Below are 25,805 nucleotides of genomic sequence, written 5' to 3' on the forward strand. Positions count from 1 at the left end.
CAAAAATTATCCAAACATTTCAAAGGACCTTTCAAAATAATTCAAATTCATGATAATGAAACCGCCACTATTGAAATCGATAAAAACAAATTAAAAACTTATCACTTCAATCAACTGAAACCCTTTAATATATTTTCAGAAGACGAAAATTCCCAAAATGGACATAATCAAGATATTACCATTAACGACCCTTCTATTGATGACCCAGGGCCTAGCAACCGAATATAAAGTAACTCCAATTCCTTCATCCTCAGGAATCATATTTCATAACTTAGGCTTAGCAAAAATATCTAATGAACATTCCACTCTTTTATCCTATATTAATCTTACACATATAGAGGAGAAAGTACAAGTAATTAAAGATTTCTATTCAATAACACTCAGTACGTGTCACATCGCAATTAACGATCAATTGGCTAATGAATGTTTTAATCAAATGAAATATATTCAAAAAAAGTTGGAAACTATTCAAAAATCATTCAATATAATTACTCATAAAATCAATGTTATATCTAGAAGAAAACGAAGAGGATTAATGAATGCCGTTGGCACGGGAATTAAATGGTTATTTGGAAACCCAGACAGTGACGATGCACAATTTTATTCTGATTCCATAAACTCGTTAATTAATAATGAAAAACAAACCGAAGTTTTAATGCAACAGCAAGTTAATGTTATTTCCGATACCATAACTAATTTCAATAATTCACTCACTAGAATGAATGAAAATATTAATATTCTAAATAAAAATTTGAAAAGTTTCAATAAATTTCAACAAGATATGATAACTATTAAAAACAGTTTTGAAGTTGAAATAGGATTATCCAACCACATTATTTTACTTATCGAGATGACAGATGAGTTAACTAATCAGTTGAATGAATATGTGAATGATATTTCTCTTATTTCAAATAATATCATCAGTTACAATATTTTACCACCAGAAACTCTTTATTCCGAATTGCATAAAATTTCTACGAAGCAAGACCTCCCATTGCCATTGAGCGTTGAAAATATTTTCATCTTTTACAAATTGCTAGAAATGAAATCATTCATTAACAAAGGATTATTAGTATTATCGTTCAATGTTCCGATTGTTACTAAAGGAAAATATGAAATTTATGAAATATTATCAGCACCAGTACCTCATCATGAAGATCCAATGTTATTTTCATATATTGAACCAAGTACACCTTATATCGTGATTTCGAAAGAAAAAACCAATTACTTTAATTTGAATACTTTAGATAAATGTTTCGAAACACTTCCAAATAATTATTTGTGCAGACATTTATATACTATGAGGAAGACAAACAACAATAATCAATGTGAAATAATATTATTTAATGAAAGAGTTGATGTAATTCCGAAAACTTGCAAAATCCATAATTTCATTGCAGAACTAGAAATTTGGCATAAATTAAGAAATAATCAATGGTTTTATAGTTTATCTTATCCAACACAACTATCAATTGTGTGCGATGATAAATCCACAAGAGTTGAACAAATCTCTCAAATAGGCTTATTTGAATTAAATCCAAAGTATAAAGCATTTACAAAAACAGTAATTCTAGAAGTTCAAGGACAAATTGGCATAAGTGAACTGATGAATATTTTGCCATTCACAGATATTAATGAAGACGATTGTTGTAAAAACTTAAAGAAAAATCTCACACTAGAAGCAGTGAAACTAGAACCATTAAAATTGAGCAATTTAGATCTTAGAGAATTGAAATATGCCAAACATAAATTATCAGAATTCGATGAACAACTACAGAACCAATTGAATAAACCATTTATAATTAAACACACGAATTGGTTCACAACCATATTGTTGATAATTGCTTTTATAATAATTTCAATTATAATTTACAAATGTTTGAAATGCTTCAAATTCATCGACTTATTCAGAAAATGTTGCAAATAAGATAGCAGCAATGAAAGATGCCTTCCTTGTCTCCAAATATTTAATAATTGTAGTCAAAAACCCACTCATGAATTCAGTGTTTCATTTAAAAACGATAAATTTGAATCAACTGAATCCGATTTAAATGATGAGAGTCAATCACTAAAATCATTAAGAAGATCACAAAGACTCAAGAACATAAAAATATCAAGAAATTAATTCAGTACTTGACTCTATGAATATTTTGTATTGTATAAATTCAATCTTCATTATTTACAAATTTTTGTTAAATTAAGAAAGCACAAAAATTTTAAATACCCCCAGAGGTGTTGTATACAAAAAAATCCCATTATTGTTACTAAAAATAACATTGCTGAATAAGCAATATTAAAATAATATAAAAGAGACTTCCTCAAACTGCGAAGCAGTTCCGCCCAGACCGTCATACAGAACGTTAGTTCCGCCCAGACCGTCATACAGAACGTTAGTTCCGCCCAGACTGTCGTATAGAACGTTAGTTCCGCATAAGTAATCATACCACACGTATAGTAGCTCTATGTTCTGTTTTAACTAAATAAGAACCAGTTAAGTGTAAAAGTGACCTGTAACCATAACCAGTAAATAAATCAAGTAAAGTTAAGTGCACAGTTTCAATTCCAACGACCATTCGACGAGTTTTGGTGTCTTCTCTAAAAAGCCACCTGGTGTCAGAAGAACCTTTTTAAAAACCCAAAAGTTCGCAGCAGGAATACGACAATATATTATATTGCTTTGTATCTGGAGTGAATTTTGAAATACGATTTTTTCGGATATAAAGTGGAATAAAGCTTAACTTGATTCCCGAATATAGTGGGAAATCAAATAGCAATTTTGCGGAGAGCTGTATATACCGGGTGTCCCAGAGCTTTTAGGCCAGCAGATATCTCAGTTACCTGCGGAAAAAAAAATTGAAAAAAATACTTGTCGTAGGAGACCATACGCTCTTTCATGCAGCATAGCAAAATCCACCCCCTGACAAACAACCCCTGAGGAACAACCCCTAACTTTTGTTTTTCAAATGGCACCCCCATGTTTGTTTGGCTTCAACTGACAGCTCTTTTTAATTCTCAATCAATGATATATCATAATATGTAGTTGTAAAGATAGTCACTCGATAAAATTGAATTCGTTAGTGGGTACTGTTAATTGGACTGATCGAATTAGTCCACATTGTAGAGACAAGAAAAAGTGGATGTTGAAAAAAAAGAGTCAATAAAATGTTAGAACTTTTTGTGCTTTGTTTTATTCCTACGGTATCTGGATGACAAATTGGTATCAGTCGTGATATTGTTGTTGTATATCAAAATGCCTTTTACCTTCACTCCCAACGAATACGTTGATATGCTGTTAATTTTTGGTGAATGCCGAAAGAATAAACGTGCTGCGGAGAGGCTGTATGAGCAGCGCTTTCCTGATCGTCGACAACCAGGTCGCAATACGTTTTCGTATGTAGAAAATACCATGCAATTGAAAAACAGTTATGTACCTATGATTATTCATTTTTTTCTAGTTTTCTGCTCTGTTTTTTTGTTTCAGATATTATTTTGAAATGGAAAGAGGATAAAGAAATTTTCATGTCAATGGAAAGGAAGCCCTTCAGTATTGAAAGCTTATTCTGTAAACAAATTTGACATCACTACACTACTCGCGGGGAGACAGGGTTTTTTTACTGAGGTTTTTCCCTAAGCTCTTGTATCATACTCCAAATTGTATGGTACCCCGTTACACTAACCTTTGCTGAAACTCATACATATGCTATATTGTTTGATAACTAAAATGTATTGCTGGCATTCAAAAGAATATATATATATATATATATATATATATATATATATATATATATATATATATATATATATATATATATATATATATACCATGCGAAGAGGATCATTTCCCGGAAAAACAGATCAAGCACATCCTACTCCTGTGCGAACTGAGGAAAATTGCATAAATGTGTTGGCCTACGCCGAAGCACATCCTCATATTTCGGTTCGTGCATTGGCGGTGGAGGTTGGGATCAGTAAGTCGTCTGTGCAACGAACAGTACAGATATCATCCCTTTAAAATACATTTACACCAAGGACTCAGACCTACAGATTTCGAAAGACGACTGGCATTTATTGCTCACATGCAAGTGTTCATCCACGACAATCCCAACTTCCTCAATCAAATCTTGTGGAGTGACGAATCCCGCTTCCATAATAATGGTACTGTTAACCGACATAACATGCACTATTGGTCACAGGACAACCCTCACTGGATTAGAGAAACCAATTTCCAAACAATGTGGGGTGTGAACGTGTGGTGTGGTTTACATAATGGACGACTCATCGGCCCTCATTTTTTCCAAGACACTTTGACGGGCCACCGATATCTACATTTCTTGGAAAATGGCATGCCTGCACTACTAGACGATATTCCAATTGAAGAATGACAACAAATGTGGTGGCAACAAGATGGTGCTCCTGCACATAACCATAACATAGTTACGACATTCCTCCATAATACTTTTCAAGACCGTTGGATTGGAAATGGTGGACCTGTGCGATGGCCTGCACGTTCTCCAGATCTCACGCCACTGGACTTTTTCCTATGGGGATATTTGAAACGAGTTGTCTTCGAAACTCCACCAACAAATATTGAAGATTTAACCCAGAAAATTTCAGAGGCTTGTAATACCGTTACTCCGGAAATGATTCGAGCTTCCTGTACTCGCGCGCTGATTCGGCGACTTGAAGCATGTGTGGCAAGTGCTGGCCAACATTTTGAACATTTTCTTTTTATAATGTTGCAGTAACAATACAGCTGAGCGTATAAATTCGTATTTCATTTGTATTTTTATTTTCCATAATTCTGCATGCCATTCTAGCTACCATGATACATCATTGAATGAGAAATGAAAAAAACTGTAAGTTGAAGCACAACAAACATGGGGGTGCCATTTGAAAAACAAAAGTTAGGGGTGGTTTCTCGGGGGTTGTTTGTCAGGGGGTGGATTTTGCTATGCTGCATGAAAGAGCGTATGGTCTCCTACGACAAGTATTTTTTTCAATTTTTTTTTTCCGCAGGTAACTGAGATATTTGCTGGCCTAAAAGCTCTGGGAGACCCGGTATATATTTGTGATCATTGTTCATTGCCAGGTGAGAGAAAGTTTAAACGCAGTGTGTCGACCCTGTCAATCTTTAGATGCAATTTTAATTTTCTACAGACTCCAGAAGGATTGTTATACGTTGGTTCAAGTAGCCCTATGTCGACACCACCAAGACAATTGATTGTAGGAGAATAGTATCTCGAGGATTTGAGGATCTTGTCATCCGCCGACGCCATTTTGCATCCATATCTTGATGTCTTTCGGGAATGCCTTCCCGCACATGATTTTAATTCAATTAATCATTTGTATTAATTGTTCATATCTGTTAGGTAAGGAATAAAATTGGGAATGGTGGAAATTCTTTCATTTCTTTGGGAAAATCATAGATACAAAAAGAATTCAGGCCTGGCCTCCTCTTTAAATAATAAGAACGTAACAAAGTGGTTCCGATACGGTTCATCTTGATTTTCTCATGATTTGGGGGAATTTTTGTTTACGAAATCCATTGTACTTTTAAGATTACATGAATGACAGAAAAATTTCACAACCGAGTTACTTACTAGATCTACTCAATATTCAGAAGCTAATAAAATTTTATATCTGTTAGTTAGGTTGGAAGATTATTGTATTGGAAAGGAGGTTCCACGGGGACATCGAGATTGGACGCCCAGAATCATTCATTTCATTCTCTCACTGACCATCCTGCGGCAATCCTTCTGGACATTATCATCAAATAAAATAGAGGTGAGACATTTTTTCCTTCTGTGCCACAAACTTATTAATTTCCTGAACCATCCCACACTTATTCGGCTAGAACATTTTGATTTTTAGTATTAATTTTGTCAAAAAATGTCGAATTTTGATTTCGAATTATTGGAGCGAGCTTGGATCGTTTATGAGTTAAACATAAGAGGTTTCACAGTATCAAAGGAAAATAAATCAGATCTCGCTAAACACCTTAATGCTTGTATAATTCGTAAAGGTTTGGAAGTAGATGAGTTACCTGAAGGACTTATTTTAGATGTCGATACTGAGGTACAAATTTGTAGAGAAATTTTGGGTACCCTATCAAAGAAAATTAAATGTATTTTCACTGAAAAATTGGTTCCATACTTAGAGGTTTCATTCTGGCATTTGCAAGGGAGGTTGAACAGTTTAAAAGCAACTGATGAAAGTGAAATTACTTAAATCGATGAATTGAAAGATAAATCTAGCATAACATCTTCGGAATTCAATGAATTAAGATCCATTTTATTGAATGAATCCTTGTCTAGCGGAAATGATATCGGTGAGAGCGATATCACTTCACCAAAAAATTTTGTCATCAATAATCAGGACTATATTCCAATATAGGGGTACATATAGGAATAGTTTAGATGTTCTAATGTTTATAAGAAAAGTTAATCAATATTGCAAGTCACATAAAGTAACTGAGCCTAAACTCCTAGAGAATTTTGAATATTTAGTCGAAGATAATGCAGCGGTATGGTTTAGACATATTGAAACTAAAATTTCATTTGTGATCGCTTAAAGGAAGAATTTTTGCCATTACATTATGAGAAACATATAAAAGAACTGATTAAAAACTGCAAACAGAAAGATTTCGAAGGTATTGGTACCTATATAGCGCGAATTAGCGAACTTATGGATTTTTTGCCACAACCGTACCCAGACCAAAAACGGATTGCTAGAATTCGCGAAAATTTGTTAAAAAAATACCGCGATAAGATAGTCTTGGAAACCATTTCTTCCGAAGAGCAGCTAGTTAAACTAGTTAACAAGATCGATTCTCACTCGAATTATAATAATGAACATATTACATTCCAAGATATAGTTTCACCAGTTTTCCAATCGGAGTACACAAAAAATGAAATAGCTCCATCTTCGAGATTCGAGGTGTTTTCAGTTAAGCAAAATAATGACTCTCGTTCACGAAAAGGTAGGCACTCCAAACACTATTATAGTAAACATAGTTCAAGAGATAGTTCTGAAAATAATAGTAATAAATAATAGATTCAAAAATTGTTTTGAAAATGAAGCTAACGTCAAATCTAGAGATTCTTCGGCTTGTCATTCAAGAGGTAATTCTAGTAATCGCTCGGACTCTTCCAATTTTAGAGATAGTACAAAAAACAAAAATAGTAAACATTCGAGTGGTGGTAAACGATGTTTTAAATGCAATTCACTCAAACATATCGCAAGAAACTGTCCTTCCAAGATTATCAAATGCTTCAGATGCAATAGAGTAGGCTATACAAAGAGAACTTGTCCAGATTGCTCATCATCAAAAAACTTCAAAAGAGCTTAAGTCCTGGTCGTGGCTTGGGCAGACATAAATTTGAACTGACCATTTCTCCTAATTCTAACATAAAAAAACCTAGCAAAGAAGGTATATCTTTGGTTCTGGATTACATTTTGTCTCAAGTAAATGATGATCAATGTCCCTACATTACTGTCGAAATTTTCGGACAAAAATTCAAAGCATTGTTAGATAGTGGAGCAAACAATATTTTCATGAATAGTGATGGTTGGCAAATCTTAAGTTCGTTAGGTTTGAGATTAGAAGAATCAAAAATCAATAATTGCGTAGTAGCGAACAATGAAAGTGCGGATTGCATCGGTAAAGTTTGTGTGCCAATTTCATTGCAGCACAAAACCGTTGTTTTTGACATCTATATCGTTCCTGCATTACGGCATACTTTAGTTCTAGGCACTAATTTTTGGGTTGAAATGGGAATAATTCCCGATCTACGAAAGCAAGAATGGTTTTTTTCAAGAAAAGGTTCTGACGAAGCTGCGAGTTCTATTTCAAATTGTCATTTGAAAACTGCTTCAGACCTACTTCCAGAGAAACGGAAAAAACTCAACTCTATTGTTGATAAATATTTTGATGATATTTCAGATATCAAATTAGGTTGTACGGATGCAATAGAGCACGTAATTGAAGTTAAACGCGATGCAAAACCTGTTAAACAAAGATATTATCGTGTAAGTCGTGTAATGCAACAAAAGATTAACGAAGAATTAGACCGTATGCTCGAACTTGGCGTGATAGAACCTAGTAAATTAGAATGGTCGTCGCCAATATTAATGGTCAAAAAGAAAGACGGGACATACAGATTTGTAACTGATTTCCGACAGCTCAATAAAGTATCCAAAAAGCCTAATTATCCATTACCTTTTGTTCATGAAATTTTAGATTCCTTAGGAGACGCGAAATATCTGTCCTCTCTCGACATCCAAAACGCATTTTGGCAAGTCCCACTGGAGCAAGAATCAAAGCGATATACAGCCTTTACTGTGCCTGGCAGAGGTCATTTTCAGTACAAGCGACTAGCAATGGGCTTACATGGCTCAGCGCAAACATTCCAAAATTTAGTAGATAAACTATTTGGCGATTTAAAACCATATGTTTTCGTTTACCTAGATGACCTTATCATAGTGGCACCCGACTTTGAAACACATATTAGAATTTTAGAAGAGGTTTTCAATCGACTAAAACAGCACAACTTGACCCTTAAAAGAGAGAAATGTGTATTTTACAGAACGGAACTAGAATATTTAGGATTTATTGTGAACAGAAACGGACTTTCTGCTAACCCCAAAAAGGTATCCGCCATTTTAGAAATGCCCAAACCGAAATGTCCTAAAGACATAAAGCGGGTCATAGGCATGCTATCTTATTACCGTAGATTTGTTCCAGACTTTTCATCCATTGTAGCCCCTCTTACTAGGCTCACAAAAAAAAATGTTAAATGGAATTGGTCAGCGGAATGTGAGGAAGCCTTCAATAAAATTAAAAATACGCTCGCTTCGCCCCCACTACTCTCATGTCCAAATTTAGAATATCCCTTCATAATCCAAACCGACGCATCGACATTAGGATTAGGATGTGTTCTGTATCAGACTTACGAAGGTAGAGATCATGTAATTTGTTATTTGTCTAGGTCTCTCACCAGAAATGAATCGAAATTCGGTTCGACGCAATTGGAGATTCTCGCTGTCATTTGGGCAGTAGAAAAGTTGAGAGGTTATATAGAAGGCCAAAAATTTACTGTTGTTACGGATAACTTTGCTTTAAAGTGGATAAACGATCTAAAAGATCCGAAGGGCCGGCTGGGAAGATGGTGTTTGAAATTGCAAGCCTATGATTTCGACATAGTTCATAGAAAAGGCAAATTGAATGTTGTCCCTGATTGCTTACCAAGAGCACCTGAGAAATCCATCTCCTCAGTTAGTTCTGGGAGCTGTGATGACCCATGGTATAACAGGTTGTTCAATAATATCCTCGAAAATCCTTTGCGTTATCAGAAATACCGAATAATAGATGATAAAATCTATATTCACATTCCTGAAAAATATAGACACCTTTCATTAGAGACAGATGAGAGGAAGGAAGTAGTTCCGAAACATATAATAGAAGATCTGCACTTCTAAAGAAATATCATGACAATATTGACACCGGAGCACATTTAGGTGTTTACAAGACTTATGACCGCCTCAATCGGAAATACTTCTGGCCACATCTAAAAGCCGACGTTTGTAGATATTTGAGAAAATGCGCAACATGCAGTAGTCAGAAACCTTTGCAGAAAGCGCCGGCAGGGGAAATGGGGAAAAGACCAGATATTCAATCGTGTTGGCAAATGATTTCAAGCGACATTTTTGGTCCTTTGGTACACAATTTGGAAGAAGTAATGAATTTAAACAATTTTTAGAGAGATACGGTGTTAAGCCTTTGTTGAATGCTTATTATCATGCGCAAAATAACCCTACAGAGAGAGTTAATAGGGTATTGAAAACACTGATTAGTTCCTACATTGATGATCAGCAATCAAATTGGTGTCGCAATCTGCAACATTTAGCATGTGCTTTAAGAACGGCGAAACATGAAACCACAAAATGTACCCCATATTTCGCAAATTTCGGTCGCGAAATGATAATAAATGGTGAAGAATATTCTGAAATGAGGAGAAAACCAGGTGGGGAGCGTCAGATAAGTTTAGATTGGAAATGTGATATCTTGCGGTCTCTTCATAAAATTATTAAACAAAATATTGAGAAGGCAGCAAACAGGTCTAAAAATAGATACGATCTTCGCAGAATACCTGTTTCATACAGCGTGGGTGATCTTGTATGGATAAAAAATTCACAGGACCTCATAAAATTAAAAATAAGCTTGGTTGCAATGTTTATAAACTAGTTGATAAAAATGGTAAATCCATAGGTGAATACCATGTGAAGGATCTGAAACCAGATTATACCTGTAGTGATCATGATAACGGTTAACCTTTGAAAGATTGTAATGTTTAAAATTTTTTTAAAATTTGATGCGTATGAATATCTTCAGATCTCAGTTTTTTTTTCGTTTTAAATATGAAAAATATTTCCATTTTTAAAATAAAATTCTCACCTTTTCCTTTTGTTCCACATACAATACCTATTTTGTGGCATTGGATGAACAGATGGCTCAGTCGAATTGTCGGGATGGTGCATTTCTTTGATAGTTTGGATGAACACTTCGTATTTTCACCTTTTGGAGGGATGGTGTGTTACATCCCTGTATATTGGTTTGTTGTTTTTGGTGGCGCCTTCCCGACAAAGTCGACACATGAAAAACTTGATTGACCGCGCCGACACACATGCTCTTTCCTGGAGTTAATTATTCATTTCATCATTGTGCTGGCTTCGTTGAAAATACGAGTATATATTATATTGCTTTGTATCTGGAGTGAATTTTGAAATACGATTTTTTCGGATATAAACTGGAAAAAGCTTAACTTGATTCCCAAATATAGTGGGAAATCAAATCGCAATTTTGCGGAGAGCTGTATATATATTTGTGATCATTGTTCATTGCCAGGTGAGAGAAAGTTTAAACGCAGTGTGTCGACCCTGTCAATCTTTAGATGCAATTTTAATTTTCTACAGACTCCAGAAGGATTGTTATACGTTGGTTCAAGTAGCCCTATGTCGACACCACCAAGACAATTGATTGTAGGAGAATAGTATCTCGAGGATTTGAGGATCTTGTCATCCGCCGACGCCATTTTGCATCCATATCTTGATGTCTTTCGGGAATGCCTTCCCGCACATGATTGTTCATATCTGTTAGGTAAGGAATAAAATTGTGAATGGTGGAAATTCTTTCATTTCTTTGGGAAAATCGTAGATACAAAAAGAATTCAGGCCTGGCCTCCTCTTTGAATAATAAGAACGTAACAGTTCACATTTTAATAACCATTGAAAGGTGCAATAACTGATAGAGACAGTATTTAGGCTAAGTTAGTTTTGATTGAAGCGGCAGTTACGTGCCCCCGACTGGTGTGCCTTCATCGAGGGATCCCTCCAGACCTGCGAGCAAAAGGAAAGCCCCCAACATCTTCGGCAATTGGCAGAGGTAAGACTTTTACACTAAGTTTCTTACTGACAGGATTTCTGTAAATTGTGTCTACAATTTTGTCGCAACATCCTCTATACTGAATAAATATAGTCCACACTTGCTCACCGTATATAATATAGTAAAGCGCTACAAAGGGGTTTGATCTCACGGCGCCCTAAAGGTCTATTTACCCCCTAAAAGAGCTGTTCTCACCAAGCCTTGCACATCTCGCCTAAGATAAGTTTGACTTACTCTAATTACTCCCAGAACTCCTGTTCATTCTACTAAACTGAAAAATGTGGAACAATAATCCACTTGGTATGTTTCCAACAAATTGTATTCTGAAATTTTTTATCATATTAAACGATTAATTGATTAAAATGGATTTCCAGATTTGAAGGAATCTTTGAAGCCATAATATTTCAATATTCTGATTTCAAACATATCATAAAAACAATAGAAAATTTGTGCCATTCAAACAACAGATCTTTTCTCATTTTTTTTTTCGCCCTTTTCAAAGGCCCTAGGGGTGTAAAAGCATGGTGATTTGGCTCTTGAAAGATATTTGAACGATATTGATAGGATTTGTAGGTACCTATGACGTTATGAAATCCTGAAAGTTTCAAATCTCTAACTCACTTGTTTTTCGAGAAAGATCAGATTATGTGAAAATGACAAAAAAAATATCTCAGGAACCCGTAGACAGATTGTTCCAAATTTTGGATATGTTTATAGGACTGACGGTGGCTTCTAGAAAAAATATTAAGAGTTTCATCAATTCAAAGGATTCGTGAAAAATTAGATTTTTATTTTTCATTGAAATTTTTAACCATGATACAATACTGGCACAATTATGAAACAATTTTTTTTGGAAACCCCGTCCCTTTCTCTATGAAAGCATATTTTCAAATCTCAAAAAAGGTACGCCATAGTCGAAAAAAATAAAATCATGTTTCTTTCTTCAGAGAGCAGAAGCGTGCGCGACCTTAGCGCCACTTGTGGTTTGAGCGCAAAAACAACAACTGTCATAAGCGCATTCAATTTTTCATGAGATAAGGTATATTGCACACTTATTGAGTGAATAAAATGTATTCATCTAAGACCGTTAATGAAAAGTGTAGTGTTTGCTCCAAATTATTGAAGAAAACTCCTGATACTCCTAAACGGTTGTTATCGTATGAGTATATTTGCGAGTTTTCTATCGGATTCCGTTGTGATTTTTCCGCTGGTGATATAATCTGTGGAAATTGTCGTTTGGGGTTGTATAAAGAAAGGAAAATTGATTCTGGTGTGAGTCGACCGTGTTCTGAAGATGAATCTGAATCTACTGTCAGGGAAATCTTAGAAAGAACGGATTCCAGTTTGTCACAGATGACATTTTCACAATCGAGTGCTGATGATCCATCTTTTGAAGCGAAAATCTCGTCTTCAAATCAAATCAAATCAATTTATTTCCCTCAAAAAATCTTACAGGGTATGTCAAAAAAGATAAATAATTGTATGACTTGATACATACAAAAGTAAGGTTTCAAGTTCCAAGATATACATATACATGTATAAGACAATCAGACAAATAACACACATAGACATACAATGTGACAGACTAGAACCGATGAGACATGAACTCATCCATTGAGTAGAAAGCATTCTCGGCAAGAAGGGACTTGACCATCCTCTTGAAAGCCTCACAACGAAGGGAGGTAACCTGAGCTGGAAGTTTATTATACATTCTAGTGGACCTACCTGTTGGACAGGGAGCTATTATCACAGAGCACTAATGCATGTAGATTATGGTGATTGTTCTATTTTCCATGGAGATGATAATATATCAATTTAGCGTCGATTGTGACGGACGGAATAAAGTTTGATAAAAAATAGATAAGAGTTTTCCTTCGAAGAGTAGAGAACATTACAAATGGCGACGAGGTGAAAAAAACGTGGTGGTGAATTGTGGAAAGGTGGCAGTTTCTTCCAATAGATTGTACTGAGAACGCACAAGAGTTTTCAAGCCATGGAGAGTTATAAGTCTCCGTTTTCTCCATTTTCCGTGCGAAATGCAACTTCCGTGAATGAATGGGATCGTTGGAGGCAAACTCTGGAGTTCTACTTCACGGCCGAGAAAATTACTGATGCCAAAGTAAAACAAGCAAAATTACTGTTGCTAGGTGGTCCAGAAATTCAGGATTTATTTTTTTCGTTGCCAACGGTGACTGAATATCCAGAAAACTATGTTGCATATTCTTACACAGTGGAATGTCTTGAAGCCAAGATTAAGCCAAAGAGTACCAAATGGTATGAACGAGACATATTGAACCATATTCGTCAAGAAAATGGCGAGTCCATTACTACCTTCCTAACACGGGTTTGTAAGCAAGCAAAGAATTGTTCGTTCCGAGATTCCTCGGCTCTCGATGAAGCCATTCACATGCAGATTATTGAAGGTTGCCTTTCTATGGAACTTCGTAACCGTTTACTAGAAAAGGAGTATATGACGCTAGATCAAGTCGAAAAGCTAGCCAGAACCTTGGAAAGTGTTACTCAGCAGTCCAATGCTATAACAGGACATTTTGTCTCTCCATCTCAAAATTCTTCCTCAGTTTGCCGCACTGCTCATACAAATTCACAAAAGAAGAGGGGTAAGACGGAGTCTGATAATTGTATTTAGTTGGTATGACATTCGACCTGATTACGGATCATAAACCGTTACAAACCATTTTTGGTTCGAAGTCAAAACCGTGTGCAAGACTAGAACGGTGGCTTTTGCGAATTCAAGGTTACAAATACAGAATTATACAAGTACCAGGCAAGAACAATATTGCGGATCCATTGTCACGCTTAGTTCCACCCACAAATATCGTAACAGAAAATGATATGTACGAGAAGAATTTAGTAATGGTTTTCATCAATTGGATGTATTTACCCTTTTTTGTTTACTTTGTATACTTTTATTTGATTTTGAAGGGTTTACAAAAAACAAAAAACAATCAAATCGTTCACCTATATATTTCGTTTCGGGCTGTGCCCTTTTTCAAATTTATAAAATTACATGACAAAAACAAATAACAGATTTATGATTCATTGGAACAAGTAGTTGAGGTTATGTTCCAATCTTTTCTTCTTCTTATGTTGGACTCAAGTTCTTCTCTTCTTTTTGGCGTTGTCAATGATTGTCGAGTATATGGAACTCCCTTGGTTTTCGATTCTTTTCTTTGTCCAATATTTCTGTTTTCCCGAAGTCAAAAGAATGCTGGTTTTCGATGGTGTGTTTGTATAGGGCTGTCGGCGCCTTAGAGTACTCATGTCCCTTCAGTCTGTCCTTTAACTTCTGTTGTGTTTGTTCCACATAAACGCCTGCACAGTCATTACATGGGTGATCCTCCACCAAGATCAGCAGAAGATTTTTGACGCAGAGATGATATTCCTTCCAATGCAATTGAAAAACAAGTTATGTACCTCTGATTATTTATTTCTTCAGTCATCATCAAGTCTTGGAATAAGTTTGGATGAAGGCTTTATTATTCACTTCCTTTTCTCGTTTTCTGCTCTGTTTCTTTGTTTCAGATATTATTTCGAAATGGAAGTAGGATGAAGAAATTTTTATGTCAATGGAAAGGAAGCCCTGCAGTATTAAAAGCTTGTTCTGTAAACAAATTTGTCATCACTACACTACTCACGGGGAGACAGGGTTTTTTTACTGAGGTTTTTCCCTAAGCTCTTGTATCATACTCCGAATTGTATGGTACCCCGTTACACTAACCTTTGCTAAAACTCATACATCTGCTATATTGTTTGATAACTAAAAATGTATTGCTGACATTCAAAAGAATATATATATGTACATGGTATCCTATATACAACGTGTGAACATTCCTCCTTGGGGGTTGGTGCTTTTAGTCTAGAATATACCTGTTTTATTTGTAAGTGTGGTCTATGTGCTATTTTGATGCTACTGTACGGTCGAAGTATATTTTCGATTTTTTCGGATAATTGTGGAATATATGGTATTAGTAAGTATGTTGTTGGTTCCTTCTTTGTTGTCATATCAAGTGTGTTGTATAATTTATGTGTTCGCTGTTTCAATATCCTTTTGATCTTATTTATCGGGTAGAATTGTTGGTTTATATGTTGGTGATGTTAGCTTTATTGCTCTGTCTATGTAGTTCGTTATAATTGCCCTTCTTTGCCTTTCACTGTGTGCTGAGTTGTAATCCAATATCCTGTCTGTGTTGGTTGGTTTCCTGTATAATTTGGTTTCCAATTTATTGTTATTCCTGATAATGGTGATATCGAGGAAATTGATTGAATTGTTTTTCTCCTTTTCTATGGTGAATTGTATTTTATTGTTGTTACTGCAACTAATTAATGTTTTCCTTAATTTCCGAATCGCTTGCTCGCTGTTTTAAAACTGGAATGGTCTTCATAAAATACCGAAACACGATATTAACAAGCAGTGGAATACCTTCTTGGGACTGTTTATGAATGAATTACAGAATGCATGTCCGCTGAAGAGAATACCTGTTATTAAGCCAAAGCATATTAGACCAGAGAACGAATATATAAAAAACTGCAAGATAAAACTTGACATCCTACATCTATACAAAACAAAGAACTCTGCTTTCAATGAGGCCTATAAAGAAGTGAAGAAAGAATATGACAACCTACTAAGAAATGAAAAACGGAAATTATTTAAGAAGCAAATTGTAAAGTCAGACAACAAAACTAAAAGTTTGTGGAACATAGTCAGAACCATCAAAGGCCAAGGTACAAGAACTTCCCCCATTTTGGAAAATCCTAAGGAGATGGCAGAGTGATTTAATTCTTACTTTTCAACATCGGCTAAAAACATAATAAAACAAAAAATATCACAAGTTTCTTCCAATATTCCACCAAATCCTAATACATTTCGATTCGAAAAAGTAAACGAGAAGTAAATTCTAGGTATGATAGATTTGTTGAAAAATAAAAGCAGCTCTGGAATAGATGGTGTGCCAGTGAACGTGATCAAAAGATGTAAAGAACAACTTGCCCGTCCCTTGACATACCTGATCAATAACTCGCTGGAACTGGGTGAATTTCCTGAACATTTAAAACAAGCACTTGTGAAACCATTGTTGAAGAAGGGTTGTGAAGATGCACCAGAAAATTACAGGCCAATAAGCCTACTTCCATCTTTCTCAAAAATATTTGAACTCGTGGTGAGCAAACAACGTATGGCTTTCCTTATTGATCAGGATATTCTGTCCTCCTCACAACATGGATTCATAAAAGGAAAAATTACCCAGACTGCAATATACGAGTTCATTAGGAAAACCTTGGGGGCCCTGGAGGGTTCGGAAATTGTGATGGCTGTCTTTCTTGATCTTTCGAAGGCTTTCGATACTCTCAACCACGAACACATACTGCAAAAGATGAATTCCTATGGAATAAGAGATATCCCACTTAAATGGATCAGATCATATCTCTCTTCTCGAACACAACAAATCTTAATCAACAACGAAGAAACCCAAGCCGTCTCAGATCCACTTCCAGTTGATTTGGGTGTACCACAAGGAAGCATTTCGGGTCCATTTATTTTCTTTGTCTTCATTAATGATCTTTTTGCTGAGACAGCCTCAATCACCGATTGCTCATTGATAAATTATGCTGATGACACCAATATTTTATTGAAAGCAAAAAGTTTTGGTGCTCTAAAATGCCTGATTGAATCTACCATCACAAAAGTAAATGAGTGGTTTCTTAAAAATCAGTTATGTTTGAACACTCAGAAGACAAGTGTTGTAATGTTTCACACCAATCACGCAAATGTTGAAATTCCTCAGTGCATTGAGACAGTTGATTATAAGCTCCCCCAGGAAAGAAATTGTAACTTTTTGGGCTTGACCATAGATGAAAGTCTCAACTGGCGTGATGTCACCAACTTATGTGGAAAACTCAGTTCTATATGTTATTCCTTGTGTGTCCTGAGTAGATACCTTGATTCAACATCCATGAGGACAATCTATCAAGCGGTATTCGAATCAAAGATTTTCTATGGGGCCTCTTCGGGAATGGAGGAGATCTTGAAACTCCAAAAGAGAGCTATTCGCATCATATACAGACTGGAAATCAGAGAATCATGTAGAGGAAAATTCCATGGAAACAATTTACTAACAGCATTCGCCATTTACATTCAGGAATGTCTGTTATTTGTCTATAAGAATAGAGACTACTACGAAGGGAAAACCATTACCAAATACGACACAAGAACAACTGAATTGAAATACCCAAAACATAGGCCATTTCTTTACACCCGCTTCATTGTTGCTTCATATATATATATATATATATATATATATATATATATATATATATATATATATATATATATATATATACATATACATATATATATATATATATATATACCCCCCTTAAAATATACTGATAATGTCCGACGACGAATGTCGAAGGAAGAATAAGAGTATAGAACCTATGCTCTGTGAACTCTGTGCTCCAATGTTACCTGCTCTCTCTTTGGCACAGGCCGAATAGACAATTACTTGAACTATCTTGTCGGGCGATACGCTTTGTACCTGACCCTGTGTTAGAGCACCTCCACGTGCTAGATACCGACCGCCATCTTACTATGTAAATAAAAAGTATCAACCACGTGTTTTATTAAATCTAACATCAGAAGTGGGATTAAATTTCTTCTTTCGAGAAAAGGAATTGAGGATCCTATTTTGTGAGTGAAAATCGTTTGTGTTTTGTGAGAATCTACAAGAATAAGAAAAAATGGACCAGCAAAATCTCAACAAAGCTCCCGAAGAAAGTGAAGCCATTTCGGTAATGCGGATAATGGAGAACCAGGCCCAACTTCAAATGAAGATGATGGAGTTGCTAGCCAACATGTTTAGTTTAAGGAACGACACCGACCACGTGGTGACCGCATAATTATCGTTAGCCCAGTTTGACCCCGACGATACATCCTTTTCAACCAAGGAGTGGATTGAGGAAGTTGATCAAATTAAATTCGTAAACAGGTACGTCTGATACTGTTGTGGGCAAGCCCTGAAAGGCCGTGCAGCCAAAATTTATCAAAATTGGAAACCGATTGTTAGAAATTGGTCAACATTTTCTAGGAATTTAGAGATAGCGTTCCCTGAGAAAGGAACTCCGGCCACGAGGCTTAAAGCTAGCATGTTGATAAGTAGTGCAAATTTTAGTTCGTTAGTAGAGTATGCTCATGCCAAGTTGAATTCGATCAGGAAACTTTGTGAAAAGTTTCCGTGGGAAATAGTGTTGAGCTTGATAGCACATGATATCACTAATGTAGAAGTTAAGAATAGAGTATTATTGCAAGAACCTAAGAATAAAATGCAGCAGCTGAAATTGCCTTCTTCATAGGATTCCGACGCTCCATATTAGTCTCAGATAATAGTAGAAAACTAGAAAAATGAAGCAGCTACTGAAAACAGAATCAGACGAAACCTTTCATGGGAATTGTAGGAACTGTGGAAAATTTAGGCATAGAAAGTTAGATTATTGTGAAGAAACGTTGTTTTAATTCTAATCCAGAAAATTCCAGTCTTGAATGTAATTTCTGCGATAGAAAGGGACATACTGAAGATTTTTATTTTGTTAAGAAAAAGAGAGAAACAAGTTCAGTCAAACTTTAGTTACCCAGTGTTCGTAACAATCAATTAGCACATTAGATTTGAATCTAGACTTGTCAGGATTGGACGAGCGATTAGTAAAGTATTGAATAAATCGAATATTGTCAAATAACAAAAATTTTCAAACATGTCGACTAACTTAATCGGAACATACCTAGTGAAAATAAGATACTGGCGCTTTGTTATGTTTCAGGAAAATCAAAACCAATTGCAAAAGTTTAATCTGTTTTGTACGTGAATTCTTATGAAGATTTACACAAGACAAGCGCTCTCAAAAATGTAAAATGTTCCCGTTGAGCAATCCAGGAGTATAGTATAACGCTGGCAGGTCTCGAACATCACATCAGGTTAGGTTACCGATTGATGTTAATTAGAAAATTTCCATGAAGGTGACATCTATCGAATGAAGAAAAACTGAAGCCAACATTTATTGGACCTTTCGAAATGCAAGCAGTCCTACCAAACGATCTATATGCCTTGAGAAGAGTAGGAATCCAGAATAGAACCAATGAGATCTTGGCCTAAAAAAAAGCAAATAGTGATGAGTGAGTGCTAGTTTCAATGATGCGCCATGATGAAGTGAAATATTCTCATGTCCATCAGATTTTATGTTCTATACTGTTCCTTATGAGATTCTTATTGTTATGTTATGATCCATTTTATTGTCTCATGTTCATTTTATGTTGAATGTTTTCCAAAGCACTTGAAATTCCATGATAAGTTTTCGGTACTTTAAATACGAAGATGTAAAATTGACAAGTAAGGCCCAGACGGGATGTCGCTAGTGAGGCTAACTCTGTGCAATTGAGAAGTAAGGTCCGGACGGGAGTCCCTAGTTGAGGCTAACCTCTGTGCAATTTCACAGTTGTGATATTGACAAGTAAGGCCTAGACGGGAGGTCGCTAGTGAGGCTAACCTCTGTGCAATTGACAAGTAAGGTCCGGACGGGAGTCCCTAGTAGAGGCTAACTTCTGTGTAATTTTATAGTAGTGATATTGACAAGTAAGGCCCAGACGGGATGTCGCTAGTGAGGCTAACTCTGTGCAATTGACAAGTAAGGTCCGGACGGGAGTCCCTAGTTGAGGATAACCTCTGTTCAATTTCACAGTTGTGATATTGACAAGTAAGGCCTAGACGGGAGGTCGCTAGTGAGGCTAACTTCTGTGCAATTGACAAGTAAGGCCCGGACGGGAGTCCCTAGTAGAGGCTAACTTATGTGCAATGTCACAAACCTAATTTAACAGTTTATATGTTGTAAATGACAATTTTATCAACTTTTGAAATTCCAAGTGTTTTGCTGACCTGATCTGTAAACAGTAAGCGGTGGTGGTTTTTTTCTCGCTTGGCTCTTTTTTCCACCTATAATAATGCCGCAGCGCGAGCCAGCGCATCAAACAGAGCCATGTACACAAAGATTCAACTGTTTTATGTTTACAAGCACCCTTTAACAATGTTGTTTGATATTAAGATATTGTTTATGCCTAGTAAGTGAAACGAGGACGTTTCAGTGGTCAGTATGGCCGTGTTAGCAAATGTTAATTTGACCCCCCTTAAAATATACTGATAATGTCCGACGACGAATGTCGAAGGAAGAATAAGAGTATAGAACCTATGCTCTGTGAACTCTGTGCTTCAATGTTACCTGCTCTCTCTTTGGCACAGGCCGAATAGACAATTACTTGAACTATCTTGTCGGGCGATACGCTTTGTACCTGACCCTGTGTTAGAGCACCTCCACGTGCTAGATAACCGACCGCCATCTTACTATGTGAATAAAAAGTATTGGATGTAGGTACATGGGCTGGTCTGAAAGTTTTTCTGCTTCTTGAAGGATTGAAGTTGGTTTTTTCAGATGCCTCAGGTGAAATTCAATTTTGTGGGTGGAGTTCAATGAAATTTTCGAAATGTTTTTGGCAGTTATTTCGAAAATCGGAACTGTGTCATCGTAGATGGATTCTTCAATAATAATTCGGCAGGTGGAACTTAGAAGGTTGATTGCCTGGATTGATTTCCTGAATAAAATTCCATGGCAGTCTTCTAGTACTGTTTTGTTCTTTTTGAAGAGGGTCAGGAGCTGGTGATTCTTCAGCGGGTGGATGATGTTGAAGTCGTTGTTCACTAGTGTTGTTTGGCATCGACCTGGGGTTGACAGAATGCATGCTTCCTTGGTAGGCTGTTGAAGGCAAAGCACCATCGAACTTCCCAATGTTGATTTGCATATTTCATTGGTCCAATATTCCTCGTTGTTGATTTTGATGGAATACGTCCTTGGCGGGATCACAGCAATATCTTGGGTATTGGGTACAGGGTAGATTCGGGAATATGAAGCAATTACTCGTTTGAGAATTGGGATTTTGAGAAGGAATGTGATAGTTTCCTCCGTTCCAATGACAGACATTTTTGCATATTCGATTATTTTGAAAAGATGAACATGATCAATTGGTGATAGTTGCTGTGTCTTATAAATTTTTTCAAGATATGTCCCGATGGAATAAAGTTCTTCAACTTTAATGACTTCTAAATTTGGAATTTCTCTCATTGCAAAACTTATAGTCCTTTCTAGCATTAATAAAGTGTTCAAGAGTGCTTGGGACTGAAGCATTTGGTATTCTACAATGATTCGAAATCCTTCGGTAGATTCAATATTCTGGAATAATGCTTTAGTATGAATAATATTTTCGTTTTAGAGCCAAATCTTCTGAATATCTTTTTGACAAATGATTAGCAAAAGAAGTTAATTTATTTATCCTTTCGATTTCGGAAGATTTGCTGTTGTGAAGGCTTTCTAAATTTTCGTTAATAGTTTTCAGATCATCATCGTCTAGGTTACCTGTAATGAATTTAATACCTTTTCCGATGAAATTAGCCAAACCTCTTCTAACTTTTCTATTGACAAATTTTCGTAAGATTTGTTCGATTTGATCCAAATTCAAACTCAATTGGTGAAAAAGTCGACGGGGTAATTCATCGAATGTTTGGTCTTTCTGAAGGTCATTAAAATTATCGTTCAACTGATCGAAATTGTCTTGCAAATTGGTAATATTTATGAAGAAAAGAAAATTATGGTAATGATCAAGAATTTTGGCATGACTCAAAGGTTCTTCAAAGTATCCATTACTTTTTATTTCGTGGACCTGAAGGGCCTGGTTTGTTTGGGTCTGAATCAGGAGGATCAGCAGTATCCTGAAAAGAACAAACGTTTTTTCTTAGTTTTTTGACTTTTTGTATGTGCGCTGTTGTTTCTCTTGATTTTGTAGTTAGACCACTTATTTTGTTTTGTTGTTGCTGTTCAACAATAATTTTTTCGAAGGGTGGATCCGTTTTTCTCGGTCTGTTTCGTTCGACGTAAACTTCTGCTTGCTCTAAATTTGGAGGGTCATTTCGCTTTTCGTTCAGCTTGTTTAATGTTTTCTGAGCTTTGTTTTTATTTCGTTCGTAAATATGGTTTAAAAAATGGCAAAATTTCCTGTTTTCGTTTTTCGTTATACTGCTCATAAATAGTCATATTCAAATCAAATTCTGGTAATTTGTCGTATGGACCATAAAGTAAATGAAAAGGTGAATAACCAGTCGCTGAATGTATCGATTGATTATAAATTAATGTTGCTGTAATCATGAGATTAGCTGGATTTTCATTTGGGTTTTTCAATTTGAGAATTCTGAGTTTTTCCAAAATTGTTGAATGGAATCGTTCAATTGGAGAATTTGAGCTCGGATTGTTCACTGTTGTAAAATGTAGATTGATTTTGTTCAATTTACAATACTCTGTGAAAGTCTTGTTCTGAAATTCTCGTCCTTCGTCGCAAACAATCTTTTGTGGAATATTGTGATGTGAAAAATAATGACGTAATTTATTGAGAATTGTTAAAGCAGTGCCGTCTTTTAAAAGGTATGATTGCGCGTATTTTGAAAATAAATCAATTATTGTTGAAAACTTCGAATTTTGAAAAGAAAATGTATCAATGTGGATTACTTCGAAAGGTCGCTTAGCTAGGAGGGGACCTGAAAATTTCAATTTATAAGGGTTTCTCTCGTATTTTGATTTAAGGCATAATTCGCATTTATTTATGATTTCTGTGATTTTATTCCTCATTTTTGGCCAATAGTATTTTTTCGATAATTGATTAAATGTTTCTGAAATACCATTATGGTTTTTATCATGATATTCTGAAATGATTTCGACTTGATTCTCTTCACAAGGTACATCTAATAAAAGGGTGTTGCTTATATAAAGTTTCACGGAGTAATTGAAGGATTCTTTGCAAAATCTGATGAAAGGGAGTCGTAATTTATTATCTCTGAAAAATATTCCGTAAGATTCATTCGGTCTGAAAATTTCTTTGAAAAAAGTTGAAAAATCATTTTCCATGAAATTTTGTCTTATTGTTATGTTGTAAGTATTTTTCTGAAAATTTTTTGTGAATTTTAAATTGTATTGTTCGCCAATATTTAGAATAATTCTATTCGGATATATATTCACAGAAGATTCCGTGATTGGAATAACTTTTCCATTGTCGTCTTGAGTTGAATGAATGGTGGCATTAGAATCATTATTATTTGCTTCATGTTGATGATTGGGATCATCGTTATTTTGACGATTGTCTGGGGGGTTCAAAATATTTTCAAGTTCTTCATCACTAAGTACCGGAAGATCATTAATATTAGGTAAAATTGAGGAAACTTCTATATTTAGGTCATTTTCTGATAATAAAGAGTCTTCATTTTCTCTGTTATTGATTTCAATTCGCGATAGGGCATCCGCAACTTTATTTTTTTTTCCTTTTTTATAAATTATGTTGAAATCAAATTCATCAAGTTTCAATTTCCATCTTATGAGCCTGGAATTAGGTTCTTTTATTTTATAAAGCCAAACAAGGGGATTATGATCAGTTTCTATTATGAAATTTTGTCCGTAGAGGTATGGTCGAAAATGTTTTGTTGAATCTAAAATTGAGAGGAGTTCTTTTTCTATGGTTGAATAATTTTTTTCGGCTGAATTTAGGGTTCTTGAATAATAGGCAACTGGGCGGTTGTCTTGTGATAATACACTTCCAATTGCAACATTTGAAGCATCTGTTGTTAATTTAAATGTTTTTTCAAAATCTGGATAAGCTAATATCGGAGCATTTGTCAATAATTCTTTATATAATAGAAAAGCATTTACATAGTCGGGATCATCAATTTTAATTTTCGCTCCTTTCTTAAGGCATTTGGTCATGGGAGAAACTATGTGAGCAAAATTTTGAATGAATCGTCTGTAATAACCTATTAATCCTAAAAATGATTTGATTTCCTTCACTGTGCGTGGAATAGGGTACTTTTCAACAGCTTTCAGTTTAGAGGGATTCGGAGATATTCCGTCAGGAGTTATTAAGTGTCCTAAGAATTCGACATTTTTACTCAAAAATTCACATTTGTCAAGTTCAATTTTGAGGTTGAATTCTCTAATTTTTTCAAAAATTGATTTCAAATGGCAAATATGTTCTTGTAACGATTTTGAAAATACGACAATGTCATCCATGTAAACGAAACAAAACTTATGAAGATATTCTTTAAGTACATTGTCCATTACGCGTTGAAATGTACTGGGTCCATTTTTCAATCCGTAGGGCATACGAAGATATTCGTAGTGACCATTATTCACGGTGAATGCAGTTTTTTCTATTGATTCCTCGTCCATTTCGATTTGGTGAAAGGCTTTTGCCATATCGAGTGTCGAAAAATAGCAACTTTTTCCTAAATTATCCAAAATTTCTTCTATTCGCGGAAGCGGATATTTATCCTCAATGGTTTTTTCATTTAAACGGCGATAATCAATGACCATACGATATTTCTTTTGGCCGGAAGCATCTTTCTTTTTGTCTACAATCCAAACTGGAGCACTGTAGGGTGAAATAGATGGACGAATGATATTATCATCTAAAAGTTTTTGAATTTGTTCTTGAATAATCTTTTTCATGCTGTGAGGGTGTCTGAAAGATTTAACGTGAACGGGTTCTTCATCTTTCGTTCTTATTTTATGCTTGACAGTATTGCTAAAAGAGAGATCGCAGTTTTCGTTATAGAAAATATTTTTGAATTTACTACAAAGTTTCAAAATTTCTCGTTTTTCTTCAGAATTCATGTGTTGCGTACGAATATTTTTTGAAAGTTTTAATTTAGAATTTTCAATTTGAGGAGCACATATTTCTGTTTCAGATATTGATTTCACGGGTATTCTTTCCGAAAAGTTAATCTCTAAATTCCCGTTAATTGATTCTGAAATAGGAATTAGGCAAATACCATTTTTTGCTCGTGCTATACATTCTGGTGTTGAGAATTTTTTAAAATTAATTTCGGGTAGTAAAACGTCACCATTTTCTAGGGATACTGGAATTTTTACAAATGTTCTTGCTATAGTTTCATTTGGTTTAAGTTTATTCGTGGAGTACTCGAGGTTAAAAGGTATTTTCAAATTTTTCATTTCCAAAATGTGGTTTTGATAGTCAATCTTTGCACCTAATTTTTGCAAATCGGATGTTCCTAATAAAGCATCGAAATTTTTATGCCAGTCGACAATATGTAAATGAATATTGTCGAGGATTCCTAATTCGTAAAACAGTGGAATATTGATGTTATCATCAGCGTTAATTGTATTTCCTAATCCGGACACACTGAATTTTTCTTTGAACAAAAATTGGAAAAATTTCTCAAATGCTGGTTTTCTATTAATGACTGAATTTGTGGCA

General features: G+C 35.2%; 1 protein-coding gene and 1 long non-coding RNA gene across 2 annotated transcripts in view; one reads left to right on the plus strand and one right to left on the minus strand.

The window, feature by feature from the left end:
- LOC123311814 (ATPase family AAA domain-containing protein 3A homolog) overlaps window positions 1-25,805 on the minus strand; it is a 178,793-nt gene that overhangs the window by 14,026 nt on the left and 138,962 nt on the right. The window lies entirely within an intron of this gene.
- On the plus strand, window positions 18,391-19,730 carry LOC123311840. Its single transcript, XR_006537533.1, has 3 exons — window positions 18,391-18,444; window positions 19,271-19,405; window positions 19,467-19,730. It is a non-coding gene; the product is annotated as an uncharacterized LOC123311840 (long non-coding RNA).

The sequence above is a fragment of the Coccinella septempunctata genome, chromosome 4 (assembly GCF_907165205.1).
Source record: "Coccinella septempunctata chromosome 4, icCocSept1.1, whole genome shotgun sequence".
NCBI lineage: Eukaryota > Metazoa > Arthropoda > Insecta > Coleoptera > Coccinellidae > Coccinella > Coccinella septempunctata.